The sequence below is a fragment of the Ambystoma mexicanum genome, chromosome 4p, assembly GCF_040938575.1.
Source record: "Ambystoma mexicanum isolate Mex_15411 chromosome 4p, UKY_AmexF1_1, whole genome shotgun sequence".
Taxonomy (NCBI): Eukaryota; Metazoa; Chordata; class Amphibia; order Caudata; family Ambystomatidae; genus Ambystoma; species Ambystoma mexicanum.
Genome location: NC_090927.1, coordinates 623,374,294 through 623,394,968, shown reverse-complemented (window position 1 = coordinate 623,394,968; position 20,675 = coordinate 623,374,294).

The window sequence follows — 20,675 nt, the reverse complement described above, 5'->3', positions numbered from 1 at the left end:
GGCTGAGCGGCACCTGAGTGAGTCGGAGGGGGTTCGACCCTGGGCCTGGGGGATAGTCCTCTTAGGCCTGTGTTGGGAACCTGAAAGTTCGCTTCAGGACCCTTGGTAGTTGGGGTTAGCGCGCCACTCAGGAAGGGCGCACAGATGGTGCTTTGCTTTTTGGTTATCACCAAGGGGGGAGCAGGGATCGTGGAGGTCACCATGGAGTTACAAAATAGGCTGGGTAGGGGCAGCGGCGGGCCCCCGCTCCACATGGGGGGTCACCCAAGGTTGGCGCTTTGGAGGACCGATGAAGGTGCTTACTGTGAGTGCTGCATGCCATTCAGGTCCACAGCAGACGGCAGTCAGAGGCACCCCAGAACCTCTGATGGCTCCCAGCCTCCGGTGGATGCAGGTGGGTGAGCTTCTTCTCCGTGTGCCGCGCTACTCAGTGGGGCTTTCCCTGTTCGCGCCTCCCCAATGAGATGGCCCCATGCCCTGCAGGCCGGGTCGCTTACTGCAGTCGGAGGAGGAAGGCTCCGGGGGGCCATCTCGGCGAGGCAGACGGCTGGCTGCAGGGTCTGCCGTGGGCTGCGGCTCAGGCTCCGGAGGGCACGAGGTGAGTCTGGGGGTGCTGGCGGTGCTAAGGGGATCTGTGGCTTCAAAGGGAGAGATCCATAAGGGTCAGGTCCAGGTCGGGCTCTCAGCTCTGGTTCAGTTCGGGAAGCGACCGCAGCCAAGGAGTCGCTTGGTGGAACGTTGCCGAGGCACCGTGGGTGAGCCCGGAAGGACTTTGGTGAGCAGGGGCCAACTTGGGGGGCTAGTCACTCACAGAGACTGGGCCGGTGTGGCGCGCCCTCCATTTTGCTGCTGCCTGGTGGTTGCTGACGGCAGGCAACTCTACTGCGTTTTCGGGGATCCCCATTCCGTTTTGGGCCAGGGTTGCAGGAAATCAGTCCTCTAACTGTCCGCCATCCAGATCGAACGTTCAGTTGGTTGAGCCATAGCAGGAACTGGTTTAATTCAAGGAATGCTCCGGTTCCAGTGCGGAGGCCTTTAAAGCAGCAGCCACATCGCTGGCTCTCGAGGCCACGCCCCCGGTTTGGGTTTTTTATTGGTATTTTTATTCTCTACAGGTTTCTGCACTTCATAAATACGGGTCGCCTGTTCAATGACCCAGTCCAGTGATCTCTTCTCGTGAAAGTCCCTTACCAGCTGGGTCATGATGTATTTGGGAGTGCATGGAAAAAGATGTTAATGAACTCCCTACTGTCTGTGCGCAGCCTCCTGGTTGTCTGCGCAAAGGCACGTATAAGTTCCTGCACAAATTCTTGTGGGGCCTGATCTTCCCCACACTGCAGATTGTAGGCCGCCTTGCGGGCCTCTTGAGGATTTCTATGGACAGAAAAGTGTTTTAAGATGGCCGCCCTGTAGGTGGACCATCTTGAGTGGTTGTGATCCTCCAGCCCCTCCAAGAAGCTGGAGTACTCAGGGGAGAATGTCAATTTTACATATTGGATGCAGCTCTGACTATCTTTCAGATGAAAAGTATCCATCGTCTGTTCGTATAATTCAAGGTGTTCCGAGACTGAATACTTGGCATTTTTGTGATAGGGAGGTATAACACTCCTAATGGCCTTGATCTGCTTCAGGGGATCTTTTAGTAGAGCCCTCTTAATTATTTTGGCCTTTTTGGTCTTAGTCACCCGAGTCCACTCATCCTCTGACTCAGAAGCACTACTACTGGAGGTAGCTATCTGATCCTCTAGGCACTCCCTAATTCTGCAAGCTTGAGAAGGGCTTGCAGAATGTGGGGGGCTAGTTTCCTGATACCTATGGTGCTCAGAAGAGTCTTCTGACTCTCCCCTGCTCCCATGATTGGCAGAGTACCCCTTCCCCACAACTGCCCTATCTGGGAAGAGGTCTTGAGGATACTCTTTTGGGGTTTTACTCCCTGGAGTTCCCCACCAAATTTTACGAACTGATCTGTTGGTAGGCCGTATTTTTAAAGATCCAGTTCCCTGACTCTACCCTCACAGGAGTCTTCCTGATCAGAGAAGTTAACCCTAACATTTGGGGATCTATACAGAGACACCCGTCCATCAATTTCTGGGAGGTGCTGATCTGTCAGTCCCATATTACCTATTTTGTTGAAGTCTACCATCCCCACGGCACCTGGTTTATATGAGTCAGTGGACATGAAGGTGGCAGAGTTTATTGCATTGAAGGGGTTAGAGTCCATGAGTACAGGGGTCCTGATGTGAGGTTCAGGGTTTCTCTGTCCCTCAGTATCACTTCCCTTTTAGCCCCTATCCCCTGGTGATATGCCAAAATCTGAGTATTTTGTTCCTCTATCAGGGCCTTACATGCTCTTGCATGGCTATCTGTTTGTGGAGCACATCATTGTTTTCACAGAGAGCCTTATTGTCTCTCTGCGCTTCCTGCCTGGGTTGGAAATACTGGGCCAATTTCTGCTGCAGGAGACTCACCTCCTGTGTTTTAGCATCATTGCTCTGGTTGTTCTTTTCCAGAGCATCTTCCACCCACCTGGTGTGCCCTCGTAGCTTCTCATATTCCGTTTTTACTTCATTGAGCTCCTGGAGGGCCAGCTTTCTTTCCTCTAGCTTGGTTTTTAATTGGCTTACTTCCTGGCCTAAGGTGTCCCTCTCCTGACTTAGGGTGCTCCTCTGTTCAGCCAGGTCGTCCCTTTGCTTTCTGAATGCACTGGATTTCTGGCGCTCCTCATCAAATTCCTCTTGAGAGTGGATGTCTTTAATAATCAATTTATTATTTTCCTCTTTCAAGGATTCTATGTGGTTTTGTAAGGTGACTACCTGCTCTGCGCAGGCTCTATTAAAATGTAATTGTTGAGCCAGCTTCTGTTGACTCTGTTATAAAGAGTCCACCCTTTCCTGACACTCCTCTTTCAGGGCCTGTAACTGGGTGTCCTGCTCTGCATTCTCTTGCTGTAGAAGAGCCAGATCTTCTTTTAGTTTTGTCAGATACTGCCTAGCTTCTGTCTCTGATTCTTGGCTCTTCAGTAGCCTTTGCTCTGCAGAGTCTAGATCAGTTTGGATTTTCTCTAGTGTTTCCACTTGATTCTTTGCCAAAACTATGTTTTCTGCATGATTTTCCTGCATTACTCCTATGTGAAGGTACAGGTAGGCCGCTATTTTGGCAATTTTACTCTGCTCCTCTTTCACTTTTGGGGCCAAGTACAGTTCACTAAGAGCTTGATGTAATGGACCTTGTCCTGCCATATATCTAGGTCCATGGCAGTGACCTGTTCTTTGATTTCCTGCAGCCAGATCTGCTCATTCTGTTCTGGCCACTCATCCATGACAAACGGTTTTTGCATGAGGTGTTCCCTAGCCATATTAATTTCTACTGGGATCGCCATTTTGGAAATATCAATTTCCTTATGACTTATTTTAGGGTTAATTTACTTTTACTTTTACTAACAGGCCTGATTTCAGAGTATTTATTTTGAGAGATGTTTGTATAGTGTAGCACAGTACAACAACCAAATAAGGTGTCTGTACCCTGCAGGCTAGTATGCTGTGTTAGACTGTCACGGGTGGTACCTGGAACTCAAAATCACGGCACGAGCCCCTAAATCTGTTAAGGATTTCAATCAGGCAATACACCCGGGTCTCGCCTAGCATGTAGTGCTCAAATGAAATACTTATTTATTGTGTCTATAAGTTCCATATTCTGAGTGATATACCACTCATATCAAACCCTTTCGCAAAATACCCCCCAGGTCACACTGGACCAGTAATCAGGCTGGTTGGTAAAGGTACATATTTATTTATTTATTTATTTAAGATTCAAATCAATGGGGCAGCAATCACCAATGTGAAAACAATTTAGAAAGTAAGTAAGGCAATTGAATTCACTTTTTAGCAACACAGAATGTGAAACACAGAGAAAAGAACAGTTTTGGTTTGTGAAAAGATAGCTTTTAGGTTAAGATTTCCACCGGAAAATTCTAAATTGACAAATGAGAAATTCTACACAGATTTAAGTAAACAGCAAGATGGAGGAATGTAAGAACAGTGTATAGGGTTTGAATACAATCGTCCCTCCCCAAACAAGAGAGAAAAACATTTGGGAAATGTTACTCTTTTTAAAAGAAAATTGAAAATGGCTTTGTGAAACAATGAAAAGTGTGCAAACATGCTTAAATTGATATAAATTCCTATGGAAGTAATACTGAACAGGTTTTAATAAGCTACAATATGAGCAACAATACACACTTTAAATCGGAATGGGAGTGTGGAAATACTTTGAATGTGAAAATACACATGTAACACTTTTGCAAAAATGCGAATTCCTGCCTAAATTTCACTATGCGATTTATAATTAAAATGGGTCAAATATACTGTTTTGCGATGCGGTTTTTAGTTGTTGTGGACGTAGCTACATGTTTTAGGTTTCAGTGAGAGTTGAAATTAAGTCTCTAGCTATAGAATTGAAGAGGTTATGCAAGTTTGAATGAGAGGAGTTTTGGAGAGGAATTAACAGAGAAAAATTGAAAATCGGTTTTAAATGACAGATTGGTTTTATTTAAACAATATTAATGACTAAGAAAAAGAGGAATGCCACCCGGGAATCTCCACAGTTTCGCACGGCCACTTGTTACTCTTCACATGGCGGATACTACGTTTTCTTTATGGGAATTACTTTAATTAAAGCCAAATCACTAATGGCTTATGGTCTAGCAAAACAAATGAGAGAAACCAGCGCTAACACTAGGGATACAAACAGGGTCGCAAGTATGGTTCTGACACTATTGGAGGTTCTTAAATTAAAGAGAGGATGGGTTATAGATTGGGATAGGACAAGGTAAATATACTATGGGTTACTATGATTCCTATTTATACTTACAGTCCACTGTAAATTAAGATTGGACCGTCAGGTTCTGGTCGTCACGGATTGGGTCTACAGGCAGCAGGGCACTTCTGGCGGGATGGTCAGCTGGCTGGTTCTGGTCAATTGGACTGCACCTTAGATTGGATTGGATTGGCCCTTCCGGTCACTGGACACTGTAGATTAGCGGGATGGTGAGTTTCAGCAGAGAAGTATGAATGGTAGCAAGCCAAACTGGATCAGAATTATTTCCCTTAAGTTTGGGATGGTTCAGGATTTGGGCCTAGCTGAAAAGAGTTCAGCAAATGCTGATGGCCTTGGTTTTGCAAAGTAGTCTGGATCAGGAAAAGAGGAAGAATTCTGGAACAGGATGCAGAAGTCAAGACCAGAGCGTCACGCGGAAATCAGGATGTAGTCAGGAATCAGTGTATTGAGTGTTGTGAGGTTCCCATATTTATCATGCCAAGTGACATCACTATGTTTGTGGTAGGGGCAGAATTACAATCCACACCCCCAAGGCTGTGAGGGGTCAAATGCACTTGCCTTTTTCTAGCTGGCAGACAGAAAGAGCTGTCATATTTTATGATGTGACTTGGGAACTCCCACAATTATTTGAACCACAATTTAACTTTCCTACAAATACACAATTCTATAATCATGCCCTCTAATAAAATCGGACACATGCATTACATATTTTATGGTTTACATTTAGATCCAATTCCCATCTCAGTGAGAGCTGGTTTTGTCGTTCTGTGGAATTTTGTCAATTTTAATCATGAAGATTTGGCCTAACAATTCCTAATTAAGTACATATCTGTGCAATCACTCCTAGAACACGGGTATATAATATTAGACTTGCAGCATTAATAGTTTTGGCGCAATCAGTGTTTCAGTATAACCTTTGTCCCTTATGCAGTACCAGGTTCACTCACGGCTTTAAATAACTAGCATGAGTTCAGGTTCATAAGTATGTATTTTTCACTCATCTACTTATTTTGGCTGCCATGTTAAATGTCATGAAGTTCTGTGGCAAAATAAGTCATTTCCATTCAAAATCCATGTCAGGTTTTTTTTTTCTCTTCCTTCACAAGTGAGCAAATGGCCAGTCCTTTGAAGTTCACTGAGAAGCCTCCCCCACATCCTGCCCCTCCTCTGGGAGGATGGGGGTCCAAGCCTTCTATTGTCTGTGCCTGAAGCAGAGATGAATATCTGATGAGGGCCTTTGTTCTAAGTATGCGAGGCCTCCCCATAGCAATTATGCCTTCCTGCTAGCAGTAAGGTGTCAACCATTCCCAGGGTGAAGCTGTGAAGCAGAATTGTAATTAACTCCAAACTGGGTTTCACTTCAAGTTACCTACATCTTTCATTAACACATATAAAATGACACAGTTTGTAGGTGGATTTTGACATTTAAAGAATTATGCCTTTCAACAAAAACATGCTTTTAAACAGGCGATTTTGTACTTTCTTCAGGGAAAAACACATTTAAACTGAGTCTTTTACATCAGATTCTCCTCTGCAGCACCTACATTGTATTTAGCATTATTTCTTTCCTTGAGTGCTGGGATTTGTCTGCAGTCTGGATGTATGTATCCAGCCTTTGCTTGGAGTTCTCTCTGCATAGCTAAAATTGTCACATGTTGCCATTTTAGCCGCATTTTTCCCATGGAACTGAAAACAATGTTGCTGGGCTGTCTTTTTCATGAAATACATTTCTTAGCTGCTGTCAGTCAGTGAGGCTTGGCTCCTCTGAGCCACCTGGAGGATCTGTAACCCTTATAAATTCAATGGTTCACTGGATAATTAATGGATCTAGCGCTAAAACAGCACTTTGAAGGTTGCAAAGCTGCATTTTAAACGAATTTTCGGTTTTTAACCCAATCCTGCAGCCTTGCTTCATGTTGAATGGAACAGAGCCCACTAGCATGCTCCTGCAGTGAGTATTCTGTTTTCACCCTCACTTTGACTGTGTGGCAGGGGTGTGCAGCCTTTTGTGATTGTGACCCACATGCAGTTTTGCAGGTTTTTGCATGCACAGCGGTTAGCACATCCATTTTTTGCTGTTTCTTTCCCCATTTGTAAAGTGGTGCAGTGGGGCACATTGGCATGGGTCAAAATGTCCCACAGTCGGAAATGAATGTCTTAAAGTCTCCACGAATGTTCGGCCACGAAAATTGTCATCGAACAAGATCCAAAGGTGAGGCAAATCCTTTGTGTCCTGCTAACTTATTGTCATGGCACCAAGTAAGGACTTTTTTTGCAAAGATGATTTCGGAATCACCAGTCATCCCTGGTAAAACAGCAAGCCTTCTGTCTTTTTCAAACAGCCTTCTTTGAGGCCTGGACATTACAAAAGAGGAATCACAGCTGGCTTTGTTGACTTCTTGCAGAAAAGATGATATTTAGCTCACAAATTTGTTTCTATGAAACATAAATTCTCTATGTTTAGGAATTGTTAGGTTCTGATCTCGGTAGCGATACAGGGCATCAGCGATGATATTTTGTGTTCCTGGAATGTAGGTTAGGGTGAAGTGGTACTGTGCAGAATAATTATCCCATCTACCTTGTTGGGGATTAGCACATTCCATTTGTTGTAGGACTCAGAAATTTCAGTAATCTGTTCAGACTTCAAACAAATTATTATCCCATTGTAGCAGATGATGCCACTCTTCGCAAACCAGTTTGATAGCTAACCGTTCCTTTTCAATGAATGAGTAATTGCAATCACTGGTAGACAAGGTATTGGATAAATACTCTATGCCATGTTCCATTCCCTCCACTTCTTGTTTAAGTACTGCTCCAACAGCCCTATCGGAGGCGTCAGCCTCGATGAGAAATAGTAGATTCTGGTTAGGTTGTAACAGAATGGGAGCAGTGTAGAATAACTTCTTAATATGTTGAAAGGCCTGTTCTGCTAACGCATCCCAACGGAAAGGTACATTCTTCTTGAGAAGAGCAGTAATGAGAAGCACTAACTCCTTGTATGAACTTGTGGTAGAAGTTCGCTAGTCAGAGGAATTGTTGGATTTCTTTCACCGATGAGGGTGCTGGCCACTTCAGGATTGCCACTACCTTTCTTTGATCCATCTCATTCCCTTGATCGGTGAGTATGAAGCTCAAATAGGGTACTGATGACACTCCAAACAGACATTTTGGCCAGCAGATGATGTGCCTGCAGCCTGAACAGGACCTCAGAGAGCTGTTTCTGATGCTGTTGTCGTGAAGAGGAAAAAATCAGTATATCATCAAGGCACATGATTACAGAGTGAAACAACAAATCAGAAAACAGTCTGTCCATAAAACGATGGAAAAGAGAAGTAGTGTTCACAAGCCCAAAGGGCATGACTTGATACTCGAAGTGTCGGAAGGGCACCCTAAAGGGCGACTTCCACTTGTCACGGGACTTTATGCTTAGAAGATGGTATCCTCATCACAGATCTAGTTTGGAGAATATCACAGACCGTTGTATGGCTTCCAAAATGTCTTTTATAAGGGGCACTGGATACTGATCCCTGATGGTAACCTTATTGAGCCCCCTATAATCTATGCAAGGTCTCAGTTCATGCATATCTTTCTTGGGGATACAAAAGAGAGACGGTCCAGCAGGTGAACAAGTGGGTCAAATGAAAACCGTTTTGTAATTTTGAGTCTATATATTCTCTGAGAGCATGTTTTTCTTTGATAGACAAAGGGTACATATGACCAAAAGGTACAAGGACCTCAGGGAGAAAATCTATGGAACAATTGTCCAGTCGATGAGGTAGAAGTTCCTTGGGTATCTTATCTTGGAATACATCAGTGAATTCTTAGACTTTGGGAGGTATGCAGTGTACTCCGATTACCAAAGCTGTTTGAGGAGGACAAGCAAATTCAGTGTTTTCTTGGATTTCCTCGGGACATTGACAAGAACAGTGGTCAAACTCAAACCATACAGTATTCTTGGACCAGTTGATACTAATATTCCTTCTCAACCATGGTATTACCAAAATGACCACAAAATGCGTGGCTTGGATGACATCAAAGTCTAATATTTCAAAGTGATTGGAAATCCTCATTCTTATTGACTCTGTTATGTGAGTGATGGGTCAACCCCTTCTACAGGCGGATTTTCTTTTCTTGACTGTAGCGGTATTCCTTCCTTCCTTCCACATTGTATCTATGAAATTACCTGCTGCCCCACGGTCTATGAGGGCTAGAGTCTTCAGGGTCCTTTGCTCTACGGTCATTTGAATGCCTCACTATCATGAGTCTGGTATCCATTTGATCAGTACATGTAGTGAGAGCAATTGAGGGACTGTGATTCAGACCCCGGTAACTGGTCCCTCCTAGTACCAAGGGTTGTTGTTTCCCAAATGACGAGGTAGCACTACTGGGCAGTTACGAAGGAGATGGTCAGCGGAACTACAGTACATACAGAGTTCTTTATCCTTTCTTCTCTTTTTTTCAGAAGGAGGCTGTGGTCCTCTGGCGGCCCCCATTTGCATCGGTTTTTCTTAAGAGGAAGAAGAAGACTGATTAGTTAGTGGAGTTCCAGGGGGCATCAACTGGGGTGCTCTGTAGTGTCTTTTCTCTGATCTTCTCTCAGTTGGGCGATATTCAATCTGTAAAACCATAGCGATCATGGTAGCTATAGTATCTGGACGATTAGTACGAGCGAATTTTCAGCCTTGATTTCTTCATTCAAGCCTCATTTGAAGATGGTGTATTGGCTTCTTCATGCTAGCCAGCTTTGGAGGCTGTATGCTGAAACATGGTTGCATATGACATATGATTAGCAGAGCCGTGTCGTATATTCAGGAGGGATTTGCATGCACAGTACACTACTTCAGGTCTTTCGAAGGTACTTCTCATCAATGCCATAAATGCTGTGTAATCTTGTAGGACCGGATTGGCAAAAGTTACCAAAAGTGTAGCCCAACTGAGAGTGTTACCTATCATATTTGATATCATTTTTCTCCCATGCACTTGTACGTTCTCAATGTCACTGGGCCTAGTAAGATCGCTGTTTTGTTCTCCCCTGTTCCCCTCCCTTGCCTTGTCGCACTCTGAAACACTTGTGTACGAGCGCGATAGAAATAAAATATCAATCAATCAATCAATCATAAATCGGATCCTGGAATGGTCTGAAGCATAAGTACCTGCGCAGAAAGTGAAATGTACTTCACAGGTGTCTAGGAACTCCTTAACTTTCTTTGGTGAACCATCATATTTTCCTGAGGCCAGACCCATAGTAGGTAGGTCCGTAGGATGGTGTTCTCTTGCAATGACTACCTTAAAACTGTGTTTCCCATCTTTAGGTTCTGAACTTCTAGAGTCAAACCTTGTACTGCTGTTAGTAGCTCTTGGCATTGCAAACTGTCAAATACCTGTTTCTTATCCTCACCTGAATCTTGAGAGGTGGTGTGGGAGGTTGGTTCCTTAGGTTGTTCTTTTTCTTATTCTTGGAAGTCTTTGGTTGGTTCTTGGTAGAGGTAAGGTCTGTCAGAGGTGTAGCCACTATGCCTCTCTGCTGGATTCAGCCAAGGCAGGAGACACACTCTCCGGAACACCCAAAGGGGGGAAAAGCTTCCAGGCACATAAAAACCCCAACAGGTTTCCTTTTAGAAGGTAGGATGTGTTACGATGGAAGACCCAAATATGGACCGATAACCAGGCGGTGGTCTGTAATATTATGTAGGAAGCAGACAGTGTCAACAGAGTCTAAGCAAGACAGTGTGGCTGGTAAATATTAGGAGGGACAGAACTGCAGAAATGACTCTTAAATAGGAAATGCTGAATGGATGAACAGGTTCACGAGGAGGCAGAGACAGAACAGGAGACTGCCGGTAGGTAACAGCATACGTAGCAAAATAGCAGGAGCAGAAGTAGGAATCACCAATAAGAGGGGTTTCAAGGTCAAAAAAGTGCTGAGAGAGCAAAGGGGAAAGACAGGGAAAACAGTGCCTTACCTGAAAAGAGAATGCGGGTTGCAACCCGTCGGTGATGCCGTGCAGTGAGATGAAATACAGTTGCGTGGTGACCATCTTTGAAAAGAACTAGAGGGGCAAGGACATCCCTGAAAAGTGTGGCGGCATGTGCCTGGTTCCTCTCCTCCAGCGTTGCCAGAACAGAGCAGCCATAATAGTAACACTGTTACCTCCAACTTTACCACTATGCCAAATTACGAGTAACCAAAACATTTGCAGTAATTCAAACGGCGTAATTGCTTCCGGAGGAATTACTTCCAGTGGTAAAAAATCAGCAGAAACAGTGCCTGGGCTAATTCAGCGGATGAAATCACCACCAAAAAACACATTACCGCTAGAATATAAGTCCAAAAACAGTGGAATTACCTCCACAAAAAAGCTGCAGGTAAATGCATACAGGTGTCACGAATCAAGACCCAGGTGCACCAGATCCACTCAGTTGGAGTACAAAAGTCCCACACCCACACCCAATGCACATCCAAGCAACATGCAGCCACAAGCAGACTTAGATTAAGAGATCCATAACCTGCTTCTCTACATTGAGATACAGCAGCATGCTGGACCACAGCAGGGAACGAGACAGGTGCAACAAAGGCACAGGAGATGCATGCTGCAGAGGCACCCATATCACGTGTCCGCTCATCCCCATGGAGACTCACAGACAGACAATTAGTCACCGATTGGACCGTCCAAACATCTCCTAACTGGTCGCCCTGACATAGGCAGAACTGCAGAGTGCCATTGCCATTAGAACAGACACCACCTGCCACCCCTTGCTGAAGTGTGTGGCAGTCCTACATTTCAGTGGCACATGTGCATTCCAACACACAGCTGGGACACTACATGTCACAGCCCACCTTCTCCAGGGTGCTGGACCAAGTCCTCGATGCCCTAATGAGGCATGCACATCTGCAAATCTCCATAACCATCACCCAGGCACAGGGGCATGCACCCAAGGCAAGGTTCTATACCATTGCCCAATTCCCCCACACTATTGTGCCATTGAACTGCACCCATGTGGCGTTAGTACCCCCCAGGCAACAGAACAGACATACTGCAACCGGAAACAATATCATTCAATTAATGTGCAGATGACCTGCGATGCCGGCCTCACCATCAGACACTGCTGTGCCCAATATCCTGGGGGCCACACATGTGAGGGGGGGTAGCTCAGGGGAAACATGTTTGTCTTGGAAGCAAGACAATGCAGCACTACACAGGTTTGAATCCTGATCCCATGCTTAGAAACCAATCTCTGGTATTAAGCACGTTATAAAAGAACAATTATACAATAAAATGTACAATAAATGACTCACTGATTCTGCACAACAGCATCCAATCTGCGTACATGGAGAGGTACAGAGAACGGTACACCTGGCTTGTGGGTAAGTAGCACTCAGACCTGGCTGACAAAAGCACTGATACACATCTGGGGTATGTAAGCAGTAGTGAAGTGAATGAAGTACAAGTCCCATGATGTAACACCACAAATACACAGAACAGACCAAGCACCCTGACTGACCTACCCCAGAACACAGACTTGAACCATGTGACAACACAGGGCATCCAGCCATGCAAATCAGAATCACGCAATCAGGGCTATGTACAACTCATGTAAGCATTGCCATGTACCCTACACGGAGTACTGCACCACCATAGTTGACCAGTGCATTGCCAATATCACCGCAGTGGCAGACACCACTTAACTGCAGACTCCCAAAACGTGAATGACTGCAAGTGAACCATGTAGCCCAAGTCCCATCCACCTCGATGCACAAAAGGTGCACTGTGCCCAACCACTGAGCAATGCACATAGGGGTATACATGTCAGGACCATTAACTTGTTCCCTGGCCCACAAACCGCTATTTCTCACACAGTTCATTAATGTTTTGCTAGTGACTATGGATACCCGCACTTGCCATGGTTAATGACCCCTGTGAGAAACCCTGCTGCACCACAGGAGATAGGCTATAATGAGATCAAAGGAGAACAAGGTGATTCATTGAGCAAACATTTGGCCTTCTCAAATCAAGGTTTCCGGCACCTACATCACACAGGCTGTGCAGCCCCGAAAAAGTACAAAAAATTGTTGTGGTATGCGCCATGCTGCACGACATCTGCATATGTAGGAATGTTGAAATGCCTGCAGATTAGGCCAATGACCCCCCTAGTTCTGATGAAGAAGATGCTGGAGGAGTGACCAGGGCATCACAGGACTTATGTGGGGATGAAAGGGAAGGTCGGATAGTCTGCTAGGTGCTTGTGGACAATTTCTTTTGACTCCAGAAACTTGATGCACATACATGCAATCAATACATTTGTCTAGATTGCATTGAATGAAAACCCTCAAACTGAGCATTATTCAAGTGTATTTATTTCGGTCAACAAGGGAACCCCAGCCCCAACACCAAATACCAACCCCCCACCCTAGCCCCAACACCAAATACCACCCCCCAACCCCTAGAACCCAACATTAACTCCCACCCCCAACCGCTAGCCACAACACCAGCTCCCACCCCCAGCCCCAACACAAAGTACCACTCCCATTAGAGCTTGCACTTATCCCCCTTATACTCAAGCTTAGCAGAATTAGAGGCATGCCGTTGTGAGCGCCTGGGTGGGGTGCTCGCCAATGAGCCCTCTGTAAGGGTAGCAGACTATGAGCTCCCCTGCTCGCTCCCCCGTAGATGTTCCATGCTAAGGTGTATGGCTCTGGCCATGGACTCATGGGATAAGGAAAATTGTTCAGCCAGCACCCACACTCGTTTGCTTGTGAGGTACAGGCTTGCATTGCAAGTCACTGGACTTCTACAAAGATGGTTGATAGACTTAAAAAAAACATCGTGAGGCCCCCTGAATTCAGTCATGCATGTCCTCAGCATGCTCCAAGTGTTCCTTTGTGATGGCATGCATATCCGTCTGGCTCTATTCCATCCAGTGCAGATGGTCACAGATGGCCTGGAGTGTGAGGAAAGGCACTGCCCCTGGTGAATGTCCTCTATCATCTTCCTCTTGCTGCCCTTGACTCATCAGATGAATCCTCCCCATAGCGATGGGCACAGCGTGATGCACAATGGGATGGTGGTGTGCGCAATGGGGAGATGTTGTGCAGGGTGGAACAATCAAGTGAAAAATGGTGGACGGGTGAATGTATATGGCTGGATGCAGGGGAGGCACACTCATAGTGCTTGTCTGCTGTGCCTGCAGTGGCCTGCTCTGATTGCAGGCTGTCGTCCAATCTGCCCCACCTGTGCATCCATAGATTGACCAACTGTGGTCACATTCTTACTTGTTGCTGGTGCCACTGACTGCACAATTGTGGTCTGTGGTGGCACCGTGGGCATGTCCATCTGGACGACTGGAGTGTCCGTCGATGGCCTGATGGCCTGGTGCCTCTTCTTTGGGTAGCAAACTCCCACTCCCCAAATTGTCTTGGCCAGGCTGCTTGCTGACAGTGATTGGTGCAGGTGACAGATTCCTCGGTTGTTTACTGGCTGTCTTGCATATGTGTTGGGGCAAATTGACATGTGCGTTACTACATTGGTGCTGAGGTGCATGACAAATCAACTTTTGCTTGTACTATCATGTGTTGGCCACTGTGTACATGGCATACATTGTATCTGGCCGAGCAACTGTGGGTTGGCCGGCATTATTTGGTTGTGCATCCCTGGGATGTGTTGGGCTACAGCTGTTCTGCCCAGTGGTGCGTCAGAACTGTTAGTGATCAGTATCCGGTGGTGCATTCAGGTGAGTGCAGTGCATTTGATTGTGTGTGGGTCAGGTGGTCATTTTGACAGATATGTACTCCTCGATGTGTATCTTTAAGGGGCATTGTAGTAGAGGCGCAAGTGGCAGTGATGCAACTATCTACTGTTGTTCATCCATGGGCATGAGCATGTCGTAGGGTTGGATGGTGGCTATGTTGCCTGTGCATGAGTGTCATATTAGGGGGGTCCTGTACCCACTGAATCATGTCATTGTGGCATGATGCCTCACATGGATGGTGATTGCATGATGGGGTCCACATCACTTGCTTGCCTGGCAGTGTGGGTGTTCGTGGATGGCTGTAGGGTTGTCCATTTATGAGAACATCTGTCACTGTGGTACTCACTAGATTCAGCTTTGCTGCTGGCTCCTCCCTGCCCACACCCTCAATCCCAACCATGTGCAGGATGCCACTGACTATGTCCTCCCACAGTGGCAGTTGAAAGGGTTTCACTGACCCACTTCCAGTGGCAGCTGTCTCCTGGCAGTGGATGGAGATGAGGCTCATGACCCTGGCCTTGAGGTCATTCCACCTCTTTTTCATGTCCACCTTACGTTGAACGTGGCCTACAGCCACCAACTTGTCCCAGATTTCCGCCCATATGTTGTTCTTCCGCTGTTGGCTGGTCATCCTTTGCGAGGCCCCATACAGCTCCTCAGAGTGGACACCACTTGCTCTGCCAACACTGTGAGCTCCTGTTCTGTGAATGTAGTCTTCCGCTGCCTCATATCAGGCACCCTGCCCTTTCCTGATGACATGATTGCATTAGCTGGGTGTCTGGATGGCACTCCTATCTCGAGACATTCAATGGATTGTGATTTACAAAATGGCCACTGCAGTGCTTCCTTATATAGCGATGATGAATTTCCACCAATGGAATTTCCACAATGGAATTTCCACTGGCGGAAATACTGCTGACTGTCATGACGGTAACAGTAATTCTGCTGATTTTACGGGGCCTTCGTAACTCGTAACTGTAACTATGGGCCCTGGGGCATTACCTGAAGTGGTAATGTCCCCCCTGATCAGGGCTTATTGTTTAATTATGTGCTTTGGGTTAGCTTTCACATTTCATACATAGTCAAAAACCATGTACACCCACTCAATATAATACAACTCTTACCCATAATGTTGAAGTATTAGTCAGGTCTTTTAAACAATGTGTAATTTACCACAATGCAATATACGGTTTATCATTTTATTTTCCTGTAATGTAATGCTGTAATGCACAGTTTATAATGTAATCATAGAGCCAACAACTGCAATCTGTCCTTTCGGAGAGATAGTCGCATACTAACCCAATTTGTTAGTAAGCCTTTTATTTTTTTTATTGTTAAGCTATATAGCTTGCTAAGCAAACTTTTAGCTATGCATTACAAAACACAATTCATATTACATCTATATAAAAACCTTTCTATTATTTACATATGAATGGATTGAATGACCTAATGGATGGAGTGAATAGGATCAGATTGATGAAACTGGAAAAGGTAGATAACAATGGACGGAAGAGATGGAACAGAACAGAGTTGATGGAACTGGACTAAGTGGATGGAACTGGACAGAGTGGAAGAAATTGTTGCCATATATCTGTTTCCCCCTATATATACTATATATCTGTATCCTGTATATATCTGTATCCCATATATACCTGTATCGATCCCTGTCACTATTTATCTGTATGTTGCTATGTATGTCCCCATTGTCCTGTCCAAGTGCCTTGTCTCAGACGCTTCTACAGATAACCACCATATGTTATGTTATGTTATGTTATGTCAATCCAACTTGTAAAGCACGCGGTCACCCGAAGGTATCATGGCGGTGGGGTGAGAGGATCCTAATGAAGCCACAGAGACCTAGAAAAGAAAAGTTTTAACAGCCTTCCTGAATGCTAAGTAGCTATGCATTTTCTTTATAGTCATCGGAAGGCCATTCCACAATATTGCGGCAGCTACAGAGAAGGCACCTCCTCCAACCCTGGTCCGTTTTTAACCGGGCACCATTAGGAGGTCAGCCAAGGCAGAATGTAGGGACGGAAGAGGTACATATGGTGAGAATATGAAGATATTCAACTCCTTGGCCATGTAAGGCCCGGTGCACAATGCATAGTGACTTAAAAATTATGTGTTGGTTTACCAGAAGCCAATGCAGGGCTCGAAGTACTGAACATATATGGGCTCCATGAGGGGAGCTGGTGGCAACCCGAGCGGCCAGATTTTGAAGCCGTTGAAGCCGACAGATGACTCCCTTGGGTTGACCAAAGTAGAGGGAGTTACAATAATCCAGCCGTGAGCTCACCAAGGCCGCCACTACTGGAGGACGGAGAGGGGCAGACATCATAGGGAGTACCTTTCTAAGTGTCTTAAGTTGAAAATGACCCGCTTGACATACGGCTGTTACATACTTGTCCATAGACAATGAGGCAGATAGTATAACCCCAAGGTTTTTCACCTTATCTACCGGGGTAGGCAGGGGACCAAGGGAGGGAGGCCAGAATGAAGACAACCAAAGTGAGGGATCCGGAGGACAACCCACCACCATCACCTCAGTTTTGTCTCCATTCAGTTTGAGCCAATTGTGGTCCATCCAATCTCCCACAGCCGCCAGACATCCCCCCAGGCAAGACGACATCTCAGCTCGATCAAGATCCAGCCGGATCAAGATCTGAATGTCGTCTGCATACGAGTAACATCTGACGCCATAGGAGCGGATGAGACACACAAGGGCCCAGATGTATATATTGAACAGAATGGGAGACAAAGGGACAGAAAGAAAAGACGGGCATAGAGAGGGTCTGGGTACGATCCGCCAGAAAAGAGGTGAACCAGGCAAGCACCTACCCAGACATACCCAGCTGGGCAAGGCGAGACAGCAGGATGGAGTGGTCGTCCGTGTCGAAAGCTGCTGATAGATCTAAAAGCTCCCACTCCACCTGCGTCCACCAGCCTGGTCATATCATCCTGGATGGCGACCAGCACACTCTCTGTGCCTCTGCCTGTATGAAAACCTGATTGAGCAGGATCGAGCAAGCAGGAAGATTCCAGAAATGTGGAAAGTAGGGGTGACACCAGTGATTCTAGCAGTTTAGTCAAGAAAGGTAGAAGAGGATTAGGGCGGAAATTGGACAAAGTACTAGGCTCAAGGGACGTTTTTTTCAGAAGCGGAATCACTCTAGCCACCTTTATCACACCACTACGCTTACGCTCTACTATACACTATCATTCAACTAGAACACAGCTATTCCCCTGATAATTCGGCATGGCTGTTCACTTACGAATACGACCCCATGAACACCTCATCACCCTAATAAAATGCAGCTAGCTGAGCACATTCTGGCGAACTGTTCACATAGGCGTTCCTCAGGCCTAACGCAGCCAGATCCCAGTCTGGGTGTCCACCCACCAGACTGCACACATCCAACTGATATCCTCAGCACCACACCTATCGCTAGAAAGCAGCTACCATCGAACAACCACACCAGCCGCACACATATCTCGTGCACCCATGCACCATACGACACTATCTCTCTCTACTGACTTGAACTACGGTTCCCGAGGGCGTTCAACCTACCAGCGCTTTGAGATCATACCAATGATATATAAAGCGCTATATAAATGCCAAGTAACATAACAAAACATAACATACAATCAAATTACTCAAATATATCCATTTTCAATAAAACATGTAAAAACTCTAATCAATTACATAATCTTGAATTAAAATGTTATGTAAAAAAAATGCAGCACTGCTATTGAAAGAGAACGATGTTGCCCACCAAATATCATCATCAACCATGTATCTGGCGGCACTGTGGTGTACTGCTTTATAATTCTATCTAGTACCACGTCTCTCCTCTCTGTTAAAAACATACAATCAACTAAAATATGTCTTATTGTTTCTACTTCCCCTGGGATTTGACAAAATCGACAACCTCTTTGTTGTATTTCCATATATCTCTGGCACCCTGCACCGCTCTTGTGGGCAACAGATTTAATCTCATTTTAAAAAAAATTCTTATCATTGCCTGATCTGGAAATGTTATTAGGTATGCTGGTAATTAGTTAAACTCCTTGGTCAGATTACTACAATTCTCAATGGCTTTGTAATTCTTTCATTGGACCATCGTAGTTATCCAATGGTGTCTCCACAATCTTTTTTTTTAACTCTTGTGGGTTCAGAATCAGAATGACTACCTGGGAATCTAAATCAGTTATTACCTGCAGCTATTCGTTGTACCAAGCTGATAAAACTCGTTCTGTGTTTGTGCTAAAAGCATTTTCTAATATTAAGAAAAGGGAGGAGTCATCAGCCAACAGACACGTTCTCAAAAAAGATCATTCTTTCCATTGGACCATTGCCTTTAAGGATATTAACCCCAATTCATACCAAATTAATTGAATTGAGATACTCCTCGGAAGGCCCAGCACTTTTTTAAAAAAATGGCCTTTGAGTAGATTCCAATTTATATTCGAGCTTGCCATATATGTTTCAGATCCATAAATTATTATTGGGACTACTTTTGCCTTATAAAATTTGGATACTGACAAAATAGTAAATTCCCCCAATTTTCATAAAATTAACAGTCCCTGTGTGACTAATGACTCCACCCCTATTCTTAACAATTAAAAGGTTTTCTTATCATTTGAGTCATCTGTAAAATTAAATCCCAATTACGGATGCACTTCAACTTTAGAGAGTACTGAGTCTGCCACATACCATTTAAATTTCTACTTTTTTTTAGGGCGTGTCGATGGTGCCCTTTTTAGCGCAGCATTCCCATTATAGCTATCAGAGTCACACAACAGAAAATTGGATCTCATTCAAACACGGCATATTACCAATAAGGCAGCCAATGCTTGTCCACCTGCCTATTTAGCTGCAGAACCCTGTTGCTCAGACTGTTCACAAATAAAAAAAAAATGGAAAAATGACTTCTTGGCTATACTCCTAACAAATGATACTTCAACCTGGTGGTAATCCAGACTGCTCCAACGCTCTTGTGGTTCAGGAACCCAGGTCATTTAGCCTTCAGTAAATACAGTCACATAGATGGATATAACTGAACATAGCATAATATAACGGTGCTCTGGACTACTTTTACCCATCTTGGATCATCCTTAAATTCTTTCTCCTCCGAGAAGGAACAAACCTTCGGACAGACGGGGATTGCATTTACAGAAAGCGTTTTCTTTTTCAAAGGTGTCTTTGCAAGACATATGAAGTATGTCTTAAAGTCTCCATGTTTACTTTTGGTACTCCCCTAAAACAAATGTCCATCTCTGTTTGGGGAATGGAAATGTATTAGGTATAGAGGAGGGGCATACAGCTACTGTATCACATATGGTATCACAGAAGGGTCAGTACTGATCCGTTTGTGAGTGAGATTAGAAAGGAAGTAAGAGGTGGGCATCTGCAGTACCAACCTTTCACACCATCAATGGGTCCCCTGCATAGACGCTCTCACAATCACTGAGCATGAAACATAAATGAGTGACGTAAAAGCCTTGCATACGGCTTTTACACCATTCATTCACGTTACGGCTCATTTTTAATTACATAGCCACGTTAGTGGCCATGTAGTTATGGTTAAATTGCTGTTTCCATAGGAAGAGCACTTTTTGGGCGGCTTACAACTTCGCTCCCCCTGGACGAATCCTCACCAAACTTTGCAAAAAATATGGCCCACTCTGAATTTCTTTGCAAAGTTTGGTGAGGTTTTGTCCAGGAGGGGCAAACTTATAGGGGGGGTCCCAAAACCTCTTTTTTTCCCATTTTCCCAATTTGCGACGGGAGCGGCGGCCTGGTCCCGAAAGCGTGCTTTTTTTAATTTGGTGTAAATCCGTCCAGTAGTTTTTTTTAAAAATGACAAAAATGTAAGTGAAAAAAATTAGTGATATCTACACTTCACTGTTCACTCCGCGGACAGGACGGGGATTGGGAAATCGCTTGCGTGATGTCCGCAGTCATCTGACGTGCTTTGCTATTGGCTGCCGTGAAGCGTGCAGTGCGTCGTATTGCGAGAGACGCCCGCCATCTTTGTTCATCAGTTCATCAGAGCGTTGCACAGTAAGCTCTGTGTGTTCCTCCCGTA